The 23,722-nt window shown below is 44.6% G+C and overlaps 1 protein-coding gene and 1 non-coding gene across 6 annotated transcripts in view; one reads left to right on the top strand and one right to left on the bottom strand.

Moving 5' to 3' along the window:
- Positions 1 to 346: 346 nt before the first annotated feature.
- MTM1 (myotubularin 1) overlaps positions 347 to 23,722 on the top strand; it is a 97,474-nt gene continuing 74,098 nt past the window's right edge. For 2 of the 5 annotated variants that reach the window (XM_025985846.2, XM_025985848.2), the window contains exon 1: positions 1,791 to 1,867. The gene's annotated coding sequence lies outside the window, so the exon portion shown is untranslated. Of the gene's footprint in view, positions 727 to 1,784; positions 1,868 to 23,722 lie in introns of those variants that run through there. The other 3 variants (XM_072744093.1, XM_072744091.1, XM_072744092.1) reach the window with 3 other exon arrangements.
- Positions 10,393 to 10,499, bottom strand: LOC112909813 (U6 spliceosomal RNA). Its single transcript, XR_003233159.1, has one exon. It is a non-coding gene; the product is annotated as a U6 spliceosomal RNA (small nuclear RNA).

The following is a 23,722-nucleotide window of genomic DNA, read 5'->3' on the forward strand; positions in this document are numbered from 1 at the left end:
TCTGTGCTCAATGTTTACAGTTTTCAAAGTGCTTTCACGTCTTCCTCCACTTGATCCTCGCACCTACATTGTGAGGCGGGGGTCACTGCACTTCACAGGCCAGAGACTGGTCTTCTTTACTGGACCTTTCTTGCCTGAGCTGTGTCCTTCAAAGCTGGAGCTGGGCTAACCTCCTTAGGATAAGAGGTGTCCCTGCTCTGTAGCCCCCATCCCCTGGTTGAGCAAAGGGCTTCAGCCTCATGCTTGAATACAGTGCCTACTGTATGCAAAGTCTCCCACCCAGCTAGTGCCCTCTCTTAGTCCACATTTCCTCCCATCCCTCTGCTCCAGGACTCTCAGATTATTCAGTAGCCCACCAGGGAGCCTCTTTGGCTCGCAGTGCATGCAATCAAGAAGCATTTACTGAGCACTTTTAGCAATCCAGTACAAAAGTGAATGTGGTTCAAAGGAGTTCCCAGTCTGGGGAGGGGAGCTGGCAGACTGACATGTAAGCAAATGATGACATCAGTGCGATGAGAAGGGCTCTGGGAGAGCTAATTCTTCCTGGCCCAGGAACAAGTGCTGTTCTGCCGCCCTTCCAGGAGTTTGGCCAATGCAGGAGAAAGAAACAGCAAGTGTAAAGGGCTGGAAGGAGAAAAGAACATGGTGCATCCAGAGAATAGAAAGGAGTTCTCTGTGATTAGACCAGAATTTGGGGCGAGGAGAGAGAAGAGGCACATTGGCAGGGTAAGTGGGTTGGAGTCTGAAGGGCCTTGTTCCTCACCTAAGAAGTGTGGACTCTTCTGTAGGTTCAGTGTGTGTGCGTGTGTGTGTGTGTGTGTAGTGTGTGTATACATATAGTGATATATGATCGTATGTAAATTCATATGAACACATACATTGGTATCAGGTAAAACAATTATTTTTAGATGCTGGAGTACTAATAAATCCAAGAGTAAAAAGATGGTAAAGTGCTCCTATGCAGCATCATTTCTTTGACATGCTTATATATATATATAATTACTATGCAGCGCAAGGAATATTAAACCTATTTTTCTATGTGTTATGTTAAGCTTGTTTCATTCGGTTACGCACGGAATTCTCTTCCTAAAGTTGTCTTCCTTCTGGTTTTTTTTTTCCCCTTTTCCTTTCTTTTTACTGTATTAATGGTCGCCTGCCCCAAACCTCAAAAAAGCAGAAGGAACTTCGTCCTGAAATGTTTCCTTTTACTAAGTCTCAAGAGAGTTCTTGGAAAGATGCTGGCACCGCCCGGAGTCCACCTCAGCTGTTCATTCGGCTTGTGAATTGCAGATTCTGTGCCAGGGTCAGTGACATTTGTCCCCCCGGCCCTTGTAGCATGTCAGCGTCACGCAGCCCACCCTGTACGCGCCCAATGACAGCTCCGTTTATTGACATCGGCTGAAGTTTTATACAGAGGGGTTCTCCCTCTGGATTTCCCCTTTATTGGAGCCAAACAATGAGACGCAGAGCAGTCCCGGGACTACGCTTCCCAGCGGCCTCCGTTCGGCTGGCTCCCAGGCCAACTTCCCTTACTGGGGCGGCTCCTAGCATCTGGGCCCTGCCCACTGGCAGCGTATCTGGAACTACAACTACCAGATGCCTCCAGGCGCCGGACCTTTCAAAGGGGGCTTCCCAGCAGCCCCCCGGGGGAAGAGCCCCGCCCCTCGGGCCCGCGGCCGAGGCTTTCCCGGCGCCTTCCGCCCGCCTCGCCCATGTCACGTGATGCTCCCCCGCCAACCGGCGCGCGGAGGAGGGCGGCGGGCGGTGGCCAGAGGCGGGGCGGCCGCAGGGGGCGGGCCCTGGAGGGGGCGGAGCGGGGCCCGGGAGGCGAGCAGCCTGGCAACGGCGGTGGCGCCCGGACCCCGAGGTGGGTGCGCTCGGGCCGGCCTGGCTCTGAGCCGGGCGCTGCGGGGACCTGTGTGTGTGTGGGGGGGGGGGGGGGCGGGAGGAGGAAGTTGGGACTCCCCGGGCTGACGGGTCCCGCGGGTTCTCGTAGCACCCGCGGGTGTAGGTGGGGGGGCTCGCCCGAGCGCCTCGCTGTCCCTGCCGGCCGGGGCTGACGGAGGCCGGGGAGCCGCGGGCAGGTGCCTCCGGCTTCCTCCTGTTCTCCCCGCCCAAGGTCCCGGGCCGGCGGCGGGCGAAGGTCCGGACGGGGGATCGGGGCCGCGGGGGGAACCCTGGGGGCGTCGCGGCCGCTTCCCGGACTTTGCTTCCCCGCCTGGGGCGGCGAGCGGGCTGGGCGGCCGTCCTGCCTCCCCGGCGACGCGCCGCGGCTGGTCCTCGCCTTGGCCCTCCGCCCGGGGTGGGTGCCCGCCGCATCCCCCGTGGGTCCTGCGGAGCGGCCACAGCCCGGCGCTGGCCGGGAAGCCTCGGTGGGCGCCCGAACAGTTTCTGTGTCACGCACGGGAGGTTTATCTGCTTTTGCAACAGTTGAGAGATCAGAGAGGGAACGGTTAGTTCCCTGATACGCAGTCGGAAGTATGCACAGGCGCGAGCAAGCGCCCTTTGCCGGGTTGCCTCCCTTCACTGTCTTCTGCTGCGCTCAGGAAGTGAAAACTAATTTTAGTTTTTGCCTAAGCAAATATGAAATGAATCTGCTGCAAAGATTATGTTATGGGCCTTATAGACGCATACTGAGTACGAAGTGGAGTGGATTGTGACTGGTTTTTAAATAGACCTAACAGACCTGCCCGAGAAAGGAATCATGGCATATTAGGATTGACAGGGACGTTGAAGTTCATAAGTAGTTCATTTCCAGGATGGGGAAACTGAGGCCCAGAGAGTGTAACGTTGTATAGTATTTTAATAATGTGACCCGGGATTTGGGACAACCGAATGGTGAAGCTAATACCATAAGTCAGGTCTCTGGGAAGTATCTAGGCATCTAACCCCGGGTGGTTTTTTTTTCTAATGACAGCTTAGTTTTGTTCCTTGTTAAGTATCCACCTTAGAGTCTTGAGACCAAGCCAGTGATTTTGTTGTAGTTTGAACCATTTTGAATTTCCTTCAAAACCAGTTTACCAGCCAAAGAAGACAATTACGCATCTTAATTTATAGACACATTTTGCTTTCATCAACATATATCTTGGGCATGATCACTTAATACTCACCAGATTTGACTTGATGACTTTTGGCTGTTTCACAAAACCAAATCTATCCTTGAGAGATTGCACACCATGGAGTAGATTCAGACCAGTGAAAGTAGAGGAGATTGATTGGGGCTTTTAGATTCTAGTTATTGAACGCTATTAAACATTTGGTCCCCTTACCTTAAAGTTCTAACTTATATTTATTAAGTTGTCAGTGGCCTCATTTACCCATTAAACCCAGAATGCCCATAGTGTGCCCACTTAATCCCAAGCCCTGAGAAGACAGCCCACAGCACCATTGACGAAGTCCCTGCCTTACAGAACTTATGTGTGGGGAAGCAGATCAAGGAAAAAAAAAAAAAGCAATGATATATTTTCTATTGGAGATGAGCACTATGCAGAAAAATAGAGCTCTGAAACTCTATGATGTCAATAAAACAGGCTGGCATGTTTGAGAGTGACTTGGGAATTATATTGAATTGTTAGGTTTTAGAGTGTCAGCTGCTGCTCCATTAAAGCAAATAATGAAATCCAAAAGCAAATCTGTCTAAATCAAAGAGATTCTATGGAGTCATCATTTCTCCAGCAATTGCCTCTTAGATCGTGAATTCTTCCCAGCCTCCTATTTACTTGCATTTTTTTTTCTCTTAATGCAAACAATAAGTGCTTTCAAACAAGTAGGGAGGTGGTCTTCCAATCGCTCCCTGTCTCAGTGGTTCCCTTAACTAGATTTAGCTGCAGAAGGCTCTGTTGAGGTCAGTATTCCCTGTTGATTTTATGCCAGTGCCTGCCTGCCTCAGGCTACCTTACAAGTGGATTTCTTTTCCTGCACTCTGGTTTGTCCTGAGAACCTACCATCTGAATCTTTGGGTTGTGTGGTTTGTAAAGAAATGAGTTCATTTTGATGTTAGCTGTAGCGTCAGGAAGCCTTGGACGTCTTAAAAACTAAAGCACTAGTAAAATGGCATGCGTGATAACTTCCTATACAAGTTCATCTGTAGTACCTTTTCAGTTCTCTCATATGCTGTGTGTTCAATGGCTTCAAAGCAAATGTTTTCGTGTTTACAGGTTCTGAAAAGTGACGAAAGTTCTAAAAAAAATACTCAAATATTCTTTGTTCCAAAATGAAAGGAGGATTAACAAAATGTAGTTACTTTAAAAACCACTGAAAGAACATGTGGTTCTTGCTGTTTTTGAGGGCTCCAAAATCAAGAGAAAAGCAGAGCCTCTTCAAGGCTTAGGAGGCAGCATTTTGAACTGGCCAAAGGATTTCAAAGGCCAGAGTTTCTTGTTATTTCTAAAGTTTTTCCCATTTTATAGAAGAATAAGAGGTTGCTTTCATTATTCTTTAGTAATTTCCCTTCCCTGCTTCTGACCTCTTTGAAGTTCTGCTTTCCTTATTTTCTAGTTTCTCAGTTCATTATTCTTTTTTGGCAGATGGGGGAGGGACAGGGGGTTGCCATTTGCCTGTAAGGTATTGCCTCTGGATTTGAATCCTGACTCTAATATTACCTGTGTGACTTTGGGTGAGTTACTTACCCCTGTGCCTCAGTGTCCTTATCTGTAAAATGAAAAAAAAAAGATTAATAGTGCCTACCTCAGAGGATTGTTGGCTAGACTGGGCGATAATCTATGTCAGGTGGTTAGGATTGTGTCTTGCACATAGTAGGTACTCCAGAAAAGTTAACTGTTACTGACTAGAACTATGTGGAACTCCCTTCTTTGCTTTATTTGTTGTTTTTTTAAAGATTTTATTTATCCATAAAAGACACAAAGAGAGAGGCAGAGACCTAGGCAGAGAGAGAAGCAGCCTCCCTGCAAGGAGCCCGATGTAGGGCTCAATCCCAGGACCCCAGGATCATGACCTGAGCCGAAGGCAGATGCTCAACCACTGAGCCACCCAGGTGCCCCCCACCGTTTGCTTTTAAAGATTTATTATCTACCTGAGAGAGATAGAGAGGATATGAGTGGGAGGGCAGAGGGAGAAGGAGAGAGAATCCTGGAGCAGACTCCCTGCTGAGCACGAAGCCTGACTCCTGGGTCTCCATCCCACGACCCTGAGCTCATGACCTGAGCCAAAATTAAGAGTTGGACGCTTAACCGACTGAGCCAGTCAGGCGCCCCCCCACCCCCCCAAACCTTGTGTGTTTTTAAAGAAAAAGAAATACTTCTAGACACGTCCTAATACACTTTTGGACATCCAGTAAGCATGATTTTTTTTTCTAGCCATTTCTCTACATTTCATGGTTGACTCGGGCTTTTAGTCTCAGGTGACATTGGCAGCAGTGTCCACAGTTCCTGCAGTGTTGAGCTCCCTTTACTGTTTGGACTCAGAAATTACTTGAGGCCATATTTTGTTTATTGTCCAAACATGACTAGATCAAGAGAGGCCTTTTTCCCATTCCTCCACTTTGAAGGCAGGAGGACCAGAAGGCCGGGTTGGAGTTAGTAGATGAGATCTAGTTTTGTCCTGCAGTCGGAGGACAGCTTTTCATGTTAAATGTTTACAGTCCACCTGAGCACCTGGACTACCTCATCCTTTTAAGAATGCAGCAGGCACCTCGTGAGAACACTGGTATCATCCACTAGCACTTTCTTTGTTTTTATCTGAGGAACAAGGAACAGTAAAGGAGCCCTCTGTGTGAGGTGGCTGAAAGCATCCTGAGTTTGGATTCCAGGAGCCGGACCCAAGTCCCACTTCTGCTCCTTCACTCTGTGACATGGGATAAGTCCTCCTACCTCACTGCTGCTGCCTCTTCCATTTGTAAGACAGAGTGGTGAGCCCCGCCGAGTTCTCAGAGCTTTCCAGAGGATCACATGTACACTAGTACCCGTTGTGGGCTGTGCAGCATGATTAGGACCGCATTCATGTATCATAGAAGCCGCTGCTATTTGGAAAACTGGATGGGAGAGGAGAGTCCTTCCTGTTCTTGGCCCACCTACCCCATAGCTGTAGGGTGGGCCTCTGCCTTGCTTTCCCTCTTCTGTCAGCATTGAAATACACGAGTGTTTTATTGCCTCTCTCGGATGGACCTGAAGTCATCAGTACCCCTCATGAGCTTCCATTTTATTGATTCCTAAAATGGTGGTATCATATAACCAACAATCACAGGGCAATAGCAAAACAATCTCTGCACCAGGGAATATTGCCTGCCTTTTCCTGAAGTGTTTCAGAATTAAAATCTTTCCTTTTTCAAATCAACACCTTGCATTAGCTCCTCAGTGCGGCTGGAGGCCCTGCCAAGCTTCACCATCCATACTGGACTGGATGTTCTCACTCAGGGGGTGAGGATGGAAAGAAATACAGAGCCTTGATTGCACTCCAGGTCTGTGCTGCCTTTCGTGTTCCTGTAGTACTGGGGCAGAGTGCTCTTTTCTTGTTATTTGAAGTCATTTCTCAGTATCTTGAAATGGCTCCATAAGTAGCTCTTTGCAATGCCCCGGACTTAAGTCCTGGTCATCCAGTGTTGCTGCCCCTCAACTCTTTGTCTTGATACCAGTATTACTTGTTTTCATCTAAGCTTGTGCAGAAGGGAGCTGAGGTTGGATATGGTTTTTTTCTTTTCCTGGGCAGGCAAAACCCAACATGGCCCTTAACACACAGCAGCCATTTAGTAAATGCTCCTTGACTTGAACTGGACAAGGAGGGGATTGCTCAGAGTTGTTTGGATGTGTTCATTTCCACGAATTCGATTGTCTGTACAGAGACCATATCCCCTGACTGCCAGATGAAACGGAGCTCATCTCATGCTAGGCCTTCCTTGTCGTGGACAATTAGCAAATGAGGGGGAAAGTTCTTTGGGTCCAGTGATGGGAGAGGTCTCACACATTGCATTTCCAACCTCTGGGTTTTTGGACTACTGTCATGAGCCTTTTTTATAGAATAGGTTCATTTTTTGCTTTCCTTGTTGGTGTGTTTGGGGATGGGAAGGAGTAAGGGAAGTAGAAGGGTAATGATTGAAAGTAAAAATAAAAGTAACTTGTGTGTAACTCATTCTGTTCTTATTCTCTTGCCTGCAGACCTTGGCAGCACAGTGATGTCCTTTCTTTAGCTTGTGATGATTGTTACATATTGATATCATGCCCTTGGGCTTTCCGTGAGGAGGAAGCATTGTTTCCCAGAGCCTCTTAAAATGGAACAGGGCTGCTATGTCATGTTGCCATGCTTTTCCCTTCATGGGAGCTCTTGAGGCCGAGGTGGTCATAAAGGGGATTCATGGCATCAGATGATGGTACTTGAAATACCCTCGTCTGACCATTAAGTTTCTTTATGGGCCTGAGATGACTTGGGGGGGGGGGACTCAGGAGAACAGGGACTGTGCTGTCACTCCAGCAGTCCTGGAGTTGGCCTGAGCCATTTTGCTGAAAGAAGTCATGTACCTGCATGGCAGTGACCCCCAACCATGACTTGTCAGTAGTATTGGTCACAGTGAGAAGGACGAGCCGCACTTGGTTTCATGGAGACCGTAGGAGGACACTGCCACTGACATCAGTTATGTGGCAGGCAGGGTTTGAGAAACCTCAGTTGACATTCCTTTTTGAACTTTCTTGTCCTGAAGTGTTCCTTGCCCACATTGATGGTTCCCAATCAGAGAGGAAGGGAGTCCCTAGATGGAGGGCAATTGGAGCTGGCCCTCACTTCTTTGGAGTTCTCACTGTGAGGCATAACAACTGCGTTTTTAAAGTTGAGGCTGAGTGCAACCCTGCTGGCCATTTCCTTTCTTTGCTGTTATCAACTCTGACAGGACACGGTCACTTCTCCAGAGGTTCCCATCACTCACATTGCCACAAAACAGTTTTTCCTTGTTGATAATTGTCCTGATGCCTGTGCTTTTCCTCAGCTCCTGGGAGCTTAGGAGAAATACAGAATCTGAGGGCCCCTCAGATCTACCCAACTCGAATCTGCATTTTAATGACATCCCTAGGTGATCTGTATGTGAAGTTTGAGAAGGCTGGTTGAAGTAGTAGTTCCCATCCTGGCTTCCCCGTGACCCTTGGAGACCTTGCGGTCCATTAGAAAGATAACTTGAGCCACATGTGTAATGCATGCTCCTAGTCGCCGCATTAGAAAAGAAACAGATGAGGTCAATTTTGATAATATATTTAATCTAGTATATCCAAAAGGTTCTCATTTCGATGTGTAATCAGTGTAATTATCAGAGAGGTGTCTCCCCTCTCCTTTTTTGGTAGGAAGTTGGCAACCTCTGGCACGTACGTTACATTTACAGCGCCCCTCAATTTGGACTAGCCATATTTCAAGTGTTCAGGAGTTGCACGGACTAGTGGCTCCGGTTGTTGGACAGCGCAGCTTTGAAAGTTACGTTCTGGCCTTGATCTGCTGATGATGTCATCAGATTTGCTGTCCTTGCCTGAAGAGCAGTTAGAGCCGCCGTGGCCTCAGTAATAACTTGGCATTAGTGATCCTGTGTAAGCTGTGGCCAGCCCTTTGCCCACTGCGATTACGGTCATCCCATTTGAATCCTCACAACGTCCCTACTTCGTTTTGCAGACCCTTCTTTTCTCCGTTCCGGTTCGGTAGCGTTGTGAAGAATTGGCCACCCGTCTGTGTGCGACATGCAGGCTTTCTTCCTTGTGGGGTGGGCGGGGATCTTCAAAGAACTTGAGGCTCGCGCCCTTCTTCTCTGGCTCACCCAAGAGGATGCGGAGTCCCCAGAGAGAAGTTTCCGCGTGCTGGCACACTGCAGGCCAGTGGTTCGCCACGCTGGCCGCTCCTCAGAGTCACCTGGGAGCTTTACTGACCTGCTGCCCAGGCCCCACCCACAGACGTTCATCTCAAAACTCTTAATCTCGGGGGAGAGCAAACAGGTGCATTTCGTGCAGCGCTCGGGGTGGGGCCCAGCTGGAGAGCAGCCGCCGTAGGGCCGCGTCTCCCACCTGAGTGCGCTGAGAATCACCCGCACTTCGGGTCCAGATGCACATTCTGACTCGGTGGGTTGCCAGGCGGGCGATCCGGCTGCAGTGGCGGTGGCGACAGGCTCCCCTCCGGGTGATGCCGTACCTCCGGGGCTATGTCGCTGGCACTTGGACTTTGGGGTGGCCAGCCTCCTCAGAATCCCCTGAGGGCGTTTCCTAAATGCCAAGCTCCCTGGTGGCAAGCCTGGACTTTCTGACTTCGGGGCTTTGGGGTGGGGCCCAGAAGCTGCACCTGAGAAGGCATCGTGTGTTCCACATTCCACCATAAAGTATTAGGTTTGCTTCAGGTTTCAGGTAGGCACACTTCTAGTGCACATTCATTTTGGCCTAAGTGGATGGTTTTTTTTTTTTTTTTTTCTAAGTGGATGTTGAATGTTATCAGACCCCTTTCCTGCCTTTACAGAGCTCTGTTTTTTTGGTTTTTGGTTGTGTCGCCCCCTGCCCTTGGAACCTGTTAAGATGATGGGGCATTTTAAGGGATTTTCTAATACAACGTTGTAGCATTAACCAGGTTTGCCTGCTGGTGTGAAACCAGCCGGTTTCTTACTGCTGGATTTGATTGGTAATATTTTCTTCAGAATTTTTACATCTGTACCTGAGGGTAAGATTTGGCTTTCCTGTACAGTCTTTGCCTAGCATCGGTTTGCTAGCCTTGTAAAGTGAGTTGAGAGCATTGCCTTTTTGTGGTCTCTGGAAGTTCCTGTGAGATTAGAATCACCCGTTTCTTGAATGTTTGGTACAGCTTGCCCCTGGAGCCACGTGGGCCCGGTATATTTGGTGTGAGAATATTTTAAACTACCAGCTAATATCTGCCATTTCTGTGGTTAATACCTGTCTTTTCATTCTTTTTTAAGATTTATTTATTTGAGAGAGAGAGAGAGAATATGAGTGGGAGGGGCAGAGGGAAAGGGAGAGAAATTTCCAAGCAGACTCTGTACTGAGCCAGACTCGGGGCTCAATCCCATGACCCCGAGGGACCTGAGCCAAAACCACGAGTCGAATGCTTAACTGACTCTGCCACCCAGGTACCCCTGTCTTTTCATTCTTAAATCTTAATATTGTTTCTGCCTTCTTTTTTTTTTCTTAGCCTTACCAGAGGTTTGTCAGTTGTGGTTATGCCGTATGATGTGTGTCAGTATGTGGAAATGAATGAACATAATTATATTCTCTACTTTCTTCTTTTTGATTAATTTTAATGAATAAAGACTTTATATGATTTTAAACTCAGATTTACATCAGGGTATATTCCAAAAAGCCTTACTTCCATCCCCGTCTCTTGCTAGGCATTCTATTTCTAGCCCCCTTCCCTCCCATCCCAGGTAATCAGTATTAGTAGGTTTTAGTTTCTACTTCTGTTTCTTCTTCTTCTTTTTTGTATGAATGCTTCACAAATTTGAGTGTCATCCATGCTAAGGGGCCATGCTAATTTTCTCTGTATCATTCCAATTTTAGTATATATGCTGCCAAAGCAAGCACTGTTCTGTTTCTTCTTTTGCAAATTTGAGCAAGTGTGCACACGTGTGCATGTGCATTTGCATTTCCCCCTTTACACCAAAAAAGCATTACTACATACACTATTCAGCCTCTTGTTTGTTTTTTTTTCCCCCACTTAAAATATATCCTGGAGATCACTGCTCATTTTCTCCTCTCTTTGGATTTATTTTGTGGTTTGGATGTTTCAACGCATAGAATTATTATTATTTAGTTCTAGTATAGCCTCATTTCTCTTGTGATTCTTTCATTCACCCTTGGGTTTAGAAGTATATTTTTAAATTTGCAGACACATTTTCTATGTATTTTTAGAACTGATTTCTAACTTCACTGCATTATGGTTAGAGACTGTGGTCTGAATACTACTACCTCTTTGAGATGTGTTGAGGGTAGGTTTATATAGTGTTTTGTGGTTGGCTTCTTTCACTTAGCGTAATGCTTTCCAGATTCATCCATATTGTCTCACGGATCCACAGTTGGTGACTTTCTGTTGTTGAGTAGTGTTCCACAGTGATTTATTTATTCACTAGTTGATGAACATTTGAGTTGACTGAGTTTTTGGCCGTTGTGAATAAAGCTGCTATGAGCATTTGCTTAAGGGTCTTTGTGTGGACTTGTTTTTTTCACTTGTGTAAATACTTAGGTGCGGCGTTGCTGGGCGTTATGCTTAGTGTATGTTTAGTTTTACAAGAAGCCATCAAACTATTTTCCAAAGTCCTTGTGCCAACCTACATTCTCACTGGCAAAATGAAGTTATGAGAGTTCTGCTTCAGCCCATGCCCTCATCAACTCTTGTTATTGTCTCTCTGGTTAAATTGTAGCCATTCTAGTGGGTGTGTAGTGGTAGCTCGCTATGGTTTTAATTTGCATGTTCCTAATGACTAATGAAGGTGAGTATGTCTTCATGGGCTTCCTGACCATTTGTTTATCATCTTTGGTGAAGCGTCTGCTCAAATCTTTTGCCTGTTTCCTATTGGATTGCCTGTATTATTATTATAAAAGTACGTTACATATTTTGATTATAAGACCTTTGTGAGATCTATGATTTGCAAGTACTTTCTCCCGAACTACAGCTTACCCTTTCATTTTCTTAATTGAGCCTTTGAAAGAGCAAGGTTTTTAATTTTGATGAAGTCAGGTTTGTCTTTTTTTTTTTCTCTTAAGGTTTATGCTTTTTGTGCTCTAAGAAACCTTTACCTAACCTAAGTTCACAAAGATTTTCCCTTGTGTCCTAGGACTTCGGTAGTTTTCACACTTAACGTTTAGATCTCTTGTGCCCTGCCCCCCCCCCCCCGCCACTCATACCCTGTATAATCCCCTTTCCTTGAGTTTCCAGCCTTGTGAGATCTTGAGGAGAGGATGCAGCTAAACTGTGCCAACTCCTGACCAATGACCCACGGAAACTGAAAATTCATATGTGTTATTTACAGCTACTAAGTTTGTGATGCTGCAATATAAAATGAATACTTTTTAAAAGATTTATTTATGTATTAGAGAAAGATCAAGTGCATGCAAGCAGGGGAAGGGGAGGGGCAGAGGGCGAGAATCCCAAGTAGACTCCACGCTGAGTGCGGAATCTGACATGGGGCTTGATCTCATGACTCTGAGATTGCGACCTGAGCCAAAATCAAGAGTCGGATGCTGAACTGGTTGAGCTGCCCAGGTGCCCTGAAAACGAATACTTCTATGCTTCATTTCGACTTGATTTTGTATATTGTGTGAAGTAAGGGTCAATATTCACTTATTTTTCCATGTGGATATCAAATTGTTCCAGCATCATTGGTGGAAAAGACTATCCTTTTCCCCAGTGAATCACCTTGGTATCTTTGTTAGAAATCAATGGACTATTGCTAGGACCTCCAAAAAAATGGGTCTGATTCTGAAACCAATCTTTGGCAATTCCTTTGGATGCTTCTCTAACCATTATGGCAGACTGCCTGTTGGGCAGGCTAACTAGTCCTGCCAGAATCCCACTGTCTTGATTACTGAGGCATTTTTAGTAGTCTAGAAATTGGATAGTGTAAGTACTCCAACCCCTCCCCTCAAGGTCGTTTCAGCTATTTTTGGTCCTTCGGCTTTCCATATAAATTTCGGAATTGGAATTGGTTTGTCAGTTTCTGCAACACAGCCCATAGAGATTTGATAGGGATGGTATCAAATCTCTAGATCAGTATTGACATTATAACAACATTGAGTCTTCTGATCCTTGAGTGTGTGTCTAGGTCTTTTTTAATTTCTCTCAGTGTTTTTTATACTTTTCCATGCATGGTTCTTGTACACATTTTGTTAAATGTATCCCTAAAGATTTCATTTTTTTATATTACACACATGAGTTTTTTTTTTTCACTTTAATGTCCACTTGTTGCTAGCAATACAAATGTCATTAATTTTTATGTTGATCTGCATATCCTGCAACCTTACTAAGTTTACTTACCAGTTCTGGTAGTTCTACAGTGTTCTTAGGATTTTTTTTTTTTTTGATACATGATCATGTTGTTTACGAATACAGTTTTACTTATTTCAATATGTTTTGACTTTCTTTCTTGTTTTTTTAAAAAAGATTTTATTTATTTCTTCATGAGAGACACACAGAGAAGGGCAGAGACATAGGCAGAGGGAGAAGCAGGCTTCATGCAGGGAGCTTAATGCAGGACTCGCTCTCAGGACCCTGGGATCACGACCTGAGCCAAAGGCAGACATTCAACCACTGAGCCACCAGGCGTCCCATGACTTTTATTTCTTACCTTATGAAGCTTGCTAGTATCTTTAAGAGCTATGGAATGCAAGCATTAAAAGCAGCCATCCTTGGGGCACCTGGGTGGCTCAGTGGGTTAAGTGGCTGCTTTCGGCTCAGGTCGTGGGGTCCTGGGACAGAGCCCTGTGTTGGGCTTCTTGCTCAGCAGGGAGCCTGCTTCTCCCGCTGCTGCTCCCCCTGCTTGTGCTGTCTCTGTCAAATAAATAGATAAAATCTTAAAAAAAAAGCAGTCATCCTTTCCTCATTTCCACACTTAGTGGCAGGTTTTTATAAGTGTGTGTTCATGTGTTCGGTCCTTTACCTTTTTGTATAGCTTGTGTGGCTTGCCACTGTACTTACGACTTAGTCCTCTACTCTGGGTCACTGCATGTCTTTCTCTTTCTGAATCCCCAAGGGTTCTAATGAAGCTAGCCTTTGGAGATCCCTTTAGACACTCGTCGTAACCGTTAGGGCAAATTACCCGTTGGGCAGGCTAGCCAGTCCTGCTGATCCCTGCTAACCTTCAAGGTCAACCTGCTCTTGTAAATTGGGACTAATAAAGATGTATCAGGCCCAGCATTTGCAACAGTTGGCAACATTCAAAAACCTCACTGGCTGCTTTTTCCTTCTGGCCCGTGTAGAGAAGGGGCAGGAAACCCCAAAACTATCCAGCCCATTTTTGGAACTCTTTGGAGTTGCCTTCAGGCACCTTTTAAAAAAATCCTCAGTGGTATCAAATCTTTGAGTGAGGACTGGGCATTTGGCTTTAGGCCAAAATAATTTTGAGGCCCATCTGTTTTTTTTTTTTTTTTAAATTTATTTATGATAGTCAGAGAGAGAGAGAGAGAGAGAGAGAGAGAGAGAGAGAGAGGCAGAGACACAGGCAGAGGGAGAAGCAGGCTCCATGCACCCGGAGCCCGATGTGGGATTCGATCCCGGGTCTCCAGGATCGCGCCCTGGGCCAAAGGCAAGTGCCGAACCACTGCGCCACCCAGGGATCCCGAGGCCCATCTGTTAAATAGAGTGGGCACCCATGCTGTGGGAAGCATTGTTTTTCATTGAAAAACTGAGATATGGTAAAAATTCATGAGATGAGATCTTATGTAGCTCTACACTCTAAAGGCAGTTTCAAAAGAAGAACTTGAAGAGTAATTTGAATAGTGATGGAGTACCTGGGCAGCCCAGTTGGTGAAGCGTCTGCCTTTGGCTCAGCTCATGATCCTGGGGCCCTGGGATGGAGCCCTGCATCCAACTCCCTGCTCAGCGGGGAGCCTGCTTCTCCCTCTCCCCCAACTCATGCTGTTCGTTCTCTCTCTCTCTCTTTCTCTCCCCCCTCCCAAATAAATAAAATCTTTAAAAAAATACTTTGAATAGTGGCATTGTTACTAGAATAAGTGCACACCACCAAAAGGGACTGCTTTGAAGAAGCATTCCAGGTACGTGTGCTCTGATAGGCATTTTGACAAAAGCCTCCTTACATCACAGTTGGACCTCATGGGGTCTTTATTTTTGTCCACAATAATGAAGTTTTTCTGTCTTTTGGATATGCTTTGAAAAGACTCTTCCATGGTACTAAGCAACATTGCAGTGGCCAAACCAGAAGGAATGTACTGGTTCAGTGCCTCCCAAACATGGATGTGGGGAGAAGAGGCACTATTTGTTTACTCGTCTGTAAAATGGAGACTGGAGTTCTGTTTGTGACCAGCCAATTTTATAACATAGAGATGGAATTCCAAGAAGACCTTTTGCATTCAACTGTGTAAGCATTCCTCCTCTTTCATTTGATCATCTACTAGAGAACCAGAGCCACAAATATGTTAGTGTGCAAGAGGGTCAGGCTGACTGGGTTTGAACTGTAACTTTGACAATTCTTAGCAGACATGTTCTTTAACCTTCCTCTTCTCTGGGGTTGTGTGTTTTCCTATGAAGATTGTGATAGTAGTTGTCTTATAAGGTTGTTGGGGAGAGGGATGGGTCGAATGAGTCCATCTGTGCTTAGAACAATGCCTGGCACGTAGTGGAGGGTCAGTAAATGGAAGCCATGATCATTATCCAAAGTTCTCAACTGTGCGCAAAGTGGGAGACATTTAAAAGATTGCTAGAGCAGAACAGAATAGTGAAACCTGGAACCAGTTCAGAAGACACAGGGTGGAACAACGGACTTCTATGCAGTGGTGGAAAAAGTACAGCTCCGCACGTCTACTTATATGGCTCCCCCAACCCTGCCGTGTGAGCAGAGCAGAGGGCAGAAGACTGGAAACATTGCATTTCTGTGTAAAAGGTCAAGATCACACAAAAATGACATTATTTAGGGATATATACATTAATTAAAAATGACACAGATATGCAAAAATCAGCCCCAGGGAGGAAGAGAGGTTGGGGTGCCTTCAACAGCCAAAGACTAGCCTCTCCAAAGTCAGGAAAGTTTGTGAGGGTGATGCTGTCTCCATTTATCCGTAGACTGAGTTGCCTAGGCTGCTGCATGCTGGTGCCACACGGTGAAACAGCCCTCGCCCTTAGGAAGTGCAGATCGAACCACACAAAGCATCAGTGGATACATACAGTACAGCATGAGGAGTGAAATATTAGAAATCTGTGCAATGGGCGGAGAAGCAAGGTGTGTGTGTGTGTGTGCATGCGTGCCGGGGGAGCTCAGGTAAAGCTTCCTGTGTCCAAGCAGGTAAAGATGGACCCTGGTGCTCACAAAGCTCCTGCTGCTCCTCCAGTAAAGTGCCCTGGGGAATTGGTCTGAGTGGAAGGGTGTCATCTCTGGCCTTGAATCCTGTCCCTGTTCTTCTAGAAATTGCACACCTGCCCCTTAGTTCTTATCCTCCCCCTATCACCACTGACTCCAGTTGGAGGACTCTTTGTCAGGATTGCCAGTCTGAGAAAGTCCTTGGGAAGTCGGGAGATCTTCTGGACTGCACCTTCATTACTTCTGCAGTTGTGACTGTTTCCACGTCTCTACTCTCAACCTTCAACAACCACCCTTACCTTTTTGCTTAAGAAGGTGCTTTTCACTTCCAGCCTAAAATAGGCTTTTTGCAATAGTTCCTCACAGGGAAAAATAGTTCGCGGAGATGCAGTTTTATCATGGAGCTGGGTTCATGAGTTTTGAAATTGGCAGGTGGATGGGGAACTTGATCTTGTTCCTATTTTAAAACTTTGTTTACTGCCAGGTATTTGGCTGTTACAGAATCCGTGGGTGGATTTAATGATTTGTTTAAATATCTGTAATATTACTAAGTAGCCCTTTTACATTAAGAAAGTCAAGGATGGCACTTGAGTTTTCTAAGAGTTTATATAGCATACTGATTTCAATTCAGGAAGCATTTTGAAAGTTATCTTGATCCATGGCCACAGCTCATGCTGCTGAAGCCAATCAGCTGTCTTGACGATGGGCCATTTTTCATAAGGGGACCAAGGAATATGGTGAGTGGATCAATTCAAATCCATCACTAACCACTGGAAAAAAAATGATTCAAAAAGCATTCTACACTGGATCTGAATTGTATTGCTTTTAGCCAAAGATCTTTGCAGCATTTAAAGAAGTGGAAGCAAATGTATCGTGATCTTTACAATGAAAAGTAGGGGCACCTGGGTGGCTCAGTGGGTTAAGCATCAGACTCGTGATTTCAGCTCAGGTCACAATCTCAGGGTCATGAGATGGAACCCCATCTCAGGCTCAGTCTGGGGTCTGCTTGTCTTTTCCCCTCCCCCTCTGCCCCTCTTCCTGCTTGAGCTCTCTCTGCTCTTTCTCTCTCTCTGTGTCAGACAAATAAAATCTTAAAAAAAAATGGATAGTAAATATCAAAGTGACCCGAAGTTCGAGTTTGTAAATGAAATGCTGCTTAACATCTTATAATTTCCAAAGAAGAATCATCAAAATGAGGCCCCTTTAGTCCTGAGATTTGATGTGGCTGAGACAAATTGAGGAGCTGTGAGGCATATGTGTGACATGTGTCTATTTAGACAATAAGCCACTTGCCTTGACGGGCGGGTACTGTTGTGGGATAAACACAGATTTACTCTGAAAAACCTCTAGCATATTTCTAGATTGTTGAGCCAAAATAGAAGGTAATGAGGTGAGGTCCCCATGTTAGGGATCCTGTGGAAAGTTTCCTTGGGCTAGGATTCTAGTGTTCTATTTTTCTTTTTTTTTTTTTTTAAATAGAAGTCAGCATGCTTTAAAGATAAACTGCTTTAAGGCTATTCAGAGCCATGCCAAGATCAGATGGATCATCTTAGAAAGTGTGTACACAGAATGGTTACCCAGTGTTAGACACCGTGTATTTTATGGACGATCCAGCCAAGTGTATTAGCACCAGTTTGAGGAATGACTTCGAGCTCATCAAAGCATCTCTTGGAGGAGGAGGGGGCTTGGTATTTGAGTGCCTCTGTGTTGCCATCTGCTGTGGAAGTATCATGCCCATTTCACAGACCAGGAACTATAGTTTGTCCAGTGGTGTATTATTATTATTATTAATCAAGCGACAACATTGGGATTTGAAGCACAGACTGTTCTAAATACGGAATCTCTTTCTTTTTTCAACCATATCATACAGTTTTGCAGCTGGTCACGTTTATAAGGTATAAGCTATGAATGGGCGGGGTGACCAATAACTTACATTTTAGTTTAAGAGGACACGATTGTTATTTACTTTGGGCAAAGAAAGTTCATTTGGAAATCATTTATTTTAATATTTTTATTAGTTTATATTTAACAGTTTAAGGCAGACAGTGACAGCCTGTCTTTGTAAATAAAATCTTACTGGAATATAGGCATACCCTTTCATTTCCGTATTGCCTTTATGTTTTTTTTTATTCATTTAGTAAGCTCAGTGCCCAACTTGGGGCTTGAACTCCTGTCCCCAAGATCAAGAGTCGCATGCTCTACTGACTTAGCCAGTGAGGTGACTCTGCCTTTTGCTGTTTTTTTTTAATAATTTATTTTTTATTGGTGTTCAATTTGCTAACATACAGAATAACACCCAGTGCTCATCCCGTCAAGTGCCCCCCTCAGTGCCTGTCACCCGTTCACCCCCATCCCCCGCCCTCCTCCCCTTCCACCACCCCTAGTTCGTTTCCCACCACCCCTAGTTCTTTATGTTCTGTCTCCCTTTCTGATATTTCCTACCCATTTCTTCTCCCTTCCCTTCTATTCTCTTTCACTTTTATATTCCCCAAATGAATGAGACCATGTAATGTTTGTCCTTCTCCGATTGACTTATTTCACTCAGCATAATACCCTCCAGTTCCATCCACGTTGAAGCAAATGGTGGATATTTGTCATTTCTAATGCCTTTTGCTGTTTTAATGCTACAACACAGAGTTTAGTAGCTGTAACAGTCTGTATGGCCCACAAAACCTAAAATATTTACTACCTGTCCCTTTATAGAAAAAGTTTACCAACCCCTGTGCAAAGGCAGATGTATAAAAATGAAATAAACTCCTAGGGTTTTTTTTTAAAGATTTTATTTATTTATTCATGAGAGATACAGAGAGAGGCAGAGACACAGAGGGAGAAGCAGGCTCCCTGCAGGGAGCCCGGTGCGGGACTCGATCCTGGGACCAGGATCATGCCCTGAGCCAAAGGCAGACGCTCAACCGCTGAGCCACCCAGGTGTCCCCAAATTCCTAGTTTTATAGACCATCATTTGTTTTCATGTGGGTTGAGCACATATGGAACTTGAATTGATGGTGTACCTGGTCTCAAAATGGCTGAGATGAACATTTCTCTCTTGTGCAGAGTGGTTTCTCAAGGCATTGTTTTCATTTTCTTGCCTCCTAGGTGGTCTGTAGTCAAAGCAACTTTAATGCAAAAATGAGAATGAGTTAACTTAGTAAATCCTGTGTGTAAAGGCGCTCCAGGTACCTAAGGGAACTCTTGAGTGCTTCTCATTGGGGGTGACACTCCCCCTAGAGGTCAAATTGGTAATGGGGGGTTGCTTTTATTTTTAGTGTAATGTATATTAAAAATAAAAAAATTTTTAGGGGTGCCTGGGCATCTCAGTTGGTTGAGCATCTAGCTCTTGGTTTCTGCTCAGGTCATGATCTCAGGGTCCTGGGATCGAGCCCCACATCTGCTTGTCTCCCTCTCTCTGCCCTTCCACCTGCTGGGTGCACATGTGTGCCCACAAGCGCGCGCTCTCTCTCCATCTCGAGTAAATGCATCTTTAAAAAAATAGAAAAGAAAATTTTTAAAGAAAGATGCGTTATTTTATTATAAATTACTGTCATTTTGTTTCTCCTTTATACTGGCCCTTAGGCACTGTATTGATTATTTCTTGAAATCGTGTTTAGGTTGGTAATATCTATGATCTTCATTTCAGGCTAGGAGAGGGGTAAATCTTTACAGGAATTTGCTTTAATGCCAAAGGGAGCATGGGATCTAGTGATACTGAGCAGCCCTGTCCTAAGTATTTGGCATTTTTGTTTTCAAAACAGACTTCCAAGTAAAGAGCGCTCCTTCAGGAAGATATGTAATATTCTGGACTTAGAGGCTTCTTACGCACAACTTCTTGCTCCCTGGCAGTCTTTAGAAGTGGGTTTTCAGACTGGGTAGCTTTCCACAGCTTTCATGGGAGCCTCCAGAGAAAGACTATCTTTAAACTTCATTTACACGTCAACATAGCATAAGAAAGCACAGTGAGTAAAACCCAGACTGAAAGCCTGCATAGCTTTTGTCACTGTTTGTACATGGGAAGCCCGTGTCAACTGCTAATTGAGGGCCAGTGGTCTCCAGTCAGGTGACCATGGGTACTAGGGCTTCCCTTGGAGTTTAGATTTTGCTTGCAAAGGCCCTATGAGGTGGAGGTGAAAACTTTTCTAATTCTGCCGTCTTTAGATTTACCTAATAAGAATGGCCCACAGTTCTTAGAAAGCATTTTTAGTGCTGACTGCTGCAGGTGTTTTGTGGAATTGGGGTTTTCATATGCAACAGGGAGGGGAATAGTTTCTTAGTCTAGAAGCAGGGCCTGGTGGAAGAGGTTTCTGCACCTGAATTTGGAAGGTCTGTTTCATGGGAAGAGTCTGCAGTGGAGGCCAGCAGTGCTCCAGTTCTCTATGGAGCTAATTGCTTCGAAGCAGCAGAAGTTAACACTGCCCTTCTGCTGCCCAGAGCCACCCTGCCTTGAGCATCTTGATTAGCCAAGGATTTGTTCTATCATTTTCTTAAGCTTGCATGAATTCCTGGCTTAAATGAAATATCGAGCGAACAATGGTTCTGTTCTTTGGCGAGCTCCTTATTGCCCAGTTCATTTATTCATTTAACCAGCACTTACTAAGTACCTACTGGGTGCCAGGCACTGTCACAGATGCTGTAACTGCAGCAGTAAGTACATCAGACCAGAATCCCCATCTGCTGGGGGCTTGTATTCTGGTGGGGGGAGGCAGACAGTAACAAAAGATTATCTGAAATATGGTAAGTGCTAGGGAGAAGAGATGGGCACAGAGAGGCAGAGAAGGAAGGGGGGTGGGAGACAGATGGAGATGAGGAAGAGAGGCCAGGGGGACAGCATAGGAGGGACAAAGAGAGGGACCATGAGACCTTTAAGTCTAGTTGTGTTGACTGTAAAGAGAGATCCAATTAAGGCCATGTTGTGACTTCCAGATTTGATTTATTGAAAAATGCCACCTTATTGTAGCTTTATTTGAAAGAGTTTGGGGACCCCAGTAATTGTTTGCCTAGATGAGTTGAGTTTTCTTAACTGCTTCTTAGTCTAAAACTCGTTTTGTGCTGGGAATGGCACTAGTCACATCCAACCTAGTTTCTTCAAAATAGAGACCACTTGGAAGCACTTTTCCCTAGATGGAAAGGACACTACAGTGTTAGTCCAGAGGCCAAGGCTAGAGCTGAACCTGCCACTGATTCACACCAGGGCCTTTGCCTACGCCCTCTAGGCTCTTCTGGTCACCTTCTCTGTCATAGAAAGAGGATCGGGCTGAAAGAATGGCGAAAGTTTTTTCTCCAGGATCAAAAATGCGAGATGTCTACCTTTGGTTAGATTCCTGTAATGTGCGTGTGCGTGTGTGTGTGCGTCTGTGTGTGTGGTGTAGCTAGATATAAATAGATATAAAAATTAAGTTTCAATTTCGCTTTAAAGCCAGGGTAGCCCAAAGTCAGTGTTTTTTAAATAAAAAGGATGAAAACTTGATCTTTAGGGATCCTGGGCAAAATATAACCAAAAGGGTATTTTCGTGTACTTTTTAGAGAGATGCTTTGTAACTAGGTCACCACCGGCCACGCACTATCCCTGTGTTCGTTAACTTTCTAGCTAGTATTTAAAGGGTCAGGACTAATTTGGAGAATAATTTGTTACGATGTCAGCATGTAATAAGTCTCCTTTCATAATTGAAAAAATATGTGAATAACTTGCTAATGTATATACCGGAACCCTGTTCTGAGCCCGTCCTATGTATTAGTTCTTTCATTTCGCCCATCTGTGCTACAAAAACGCAGAGATAGTAGCAGCCAAAGGCCTGAATAGTGGGAAGGTTGAATCACCCGCCCAAGGTCAAATAGTGAGTTGCAGAGTCAGGATTTGAATGGAGTTGGCTCTAACATCTGTGCTCTCCAACATCACGCTGTTCCAGCTTCTGTGCATTTCAGGGATCAATTGGAACCATTCAACAGAGAGGTTCACTTATGACATTTTAAAGCGAGCCTCATGGACCTGACCTCTGTTACGTGGACCCTTGGATTTCTCAGATTTGTGCTTGATCCACCTTTGAATAATAGCAGTTTCTGGTGTAACTCTAAAAAAAAAAAAAAAAAAGCAGGACTTTTTAGACCTATTACAGTTGACCCTTGAACAAAGACTGCATATTACAGTTGAGCCTTGAAGGACATGCAGCTTAGCATCCACCCCCCACACAGTTGAAAATACATATGTAAGTTTTGACTCTGCAAAAACTGAACTTCTGATAGCCTCCTGTTGACTTGGAAGCCTTACTGATAACATAAACAGTTGATTAGCACATATTTTGTGTGTGGTCTGTGTTATATACTGTATTCTTTTTTTAATATTTTATTTGTTTATTCACGAGAGGCACAGAGAGAGGCAGAGACATAGGCAGAGGGACTCAATCCCAGGACCCCGGGTTCACGCCCTGAGCCAAAGGCAGATGCTCAACCACTGAGCCACCCAAGTGCCCCATACTGTATTCCTACAATAAAGTGAGCTGGAGAAAATGTTATTAAGGGGGGTCCTAAGAGAAAATACACTTAGAGTACTCTACTATAAAAAAAAATCTGTGTGTGAGAGTACCCATGCAGTTCAAACTTGTGCTGATTAAAGGTGAATTGTATATGATCCCTTATATAGAATGTCCAGAATGGGTATATTTATAGATATAGAAAGCAGATTTGTCGTTGCTTAGGGGCAAGGGGCATGGGGAGTGATATGTGACTAATGGAAGCAGAGTTCTCTCTAGGGTGATGAGAATGTTCTAAAGCGGATGGTGCTGATGGAGGCACAACTCTGGGTATACTTAAAAAACCATTGTACACTTCAAAAGAGTGGCTTGTAAAAAGTGGCTTGTGTAGTGAATTATTATATCTTGGTAAGGTAGTTAGAAATAAGGGAGATGCGAGGGCTTTCCTTTGTTTAATCTAGTTCATTTTAAATTGAAGTTTCAAATTTTATTTTAAAGATTTTATTTATTTATTTGGAGATGAGAGGGAGAAGGGAGGGAGAGGGACAAGCAGACTCCATGCTCAGTCCAGAGCCTGATGTGGGGTTCAATCTCATAACCCTGAGATCATGACCTGAGCCAAAATCAAGAGTTGGATGCTCAACCAACCGAGATACCCAGATGCCCCTAAATTGAAGTTTTTAAGATGAATGTTGAAGAAAATAGGAAGACTCCTTTCTTTTATGACTTAGAAACATGAACAGGAAAGTGAAGACTGAATTGAGTGTATAACCCAGCATTTTAAATTTCTTATAATGACTTGACAGTAGTAATTTAACATTGTTTGAAAACATTGACTTATATTATTAAAATGTTTTAAATACTACAGTATCTGATTATTAAGAAGTAATTTCATATCTGTGACTGAAGAAAATCCGCCAAGTATATAATCTTGTTTAGTGCATAGAATAATTTCAGGGCAGAAACATCTGACTTGCTCTCACTAGTCTTCCTTATCCATTCTGCTGTCTCTGAGAATAATGAGTTATTTTGCTTGGATTTGAACTTGAGGTTAGAGAGGTCTTTCAAAGCTATTTTTCCTAAGCTTTTATCTGAATTTCACTCATTTTAGAGTTATTCCTTAATCTTTCTAAAAAGTTATTTCTAATTTTAGGTCGTGTTGCCTCTTAATAATTGCAGGTTTAAATTTATAAAGAAGCATTTTATTTTGCCATAATTTTTGATTTTGAAGCCTCAGGGTAGCATCCTAGGTCCACCGCTCTAGGCTTTGGTGAACCAGCGTACAAGCTCGCCCCATCAGGATGTTTCACAATATTGT

Source organism: Vulpes vulpes, chromosome X (genome assembly GCF_048418805.1).
Source record: "Vulpes vulpes isolate BD-2025 chromosome X, VulVul3, whole genome shotgun sequence".
In the NCBI taxonomy this organism is placed as follows: Eukaryota; Metazoa; Chordata; class Mammalia; order Carnivora; family Canidae; genus Vulpes; species Vulpes vulpes.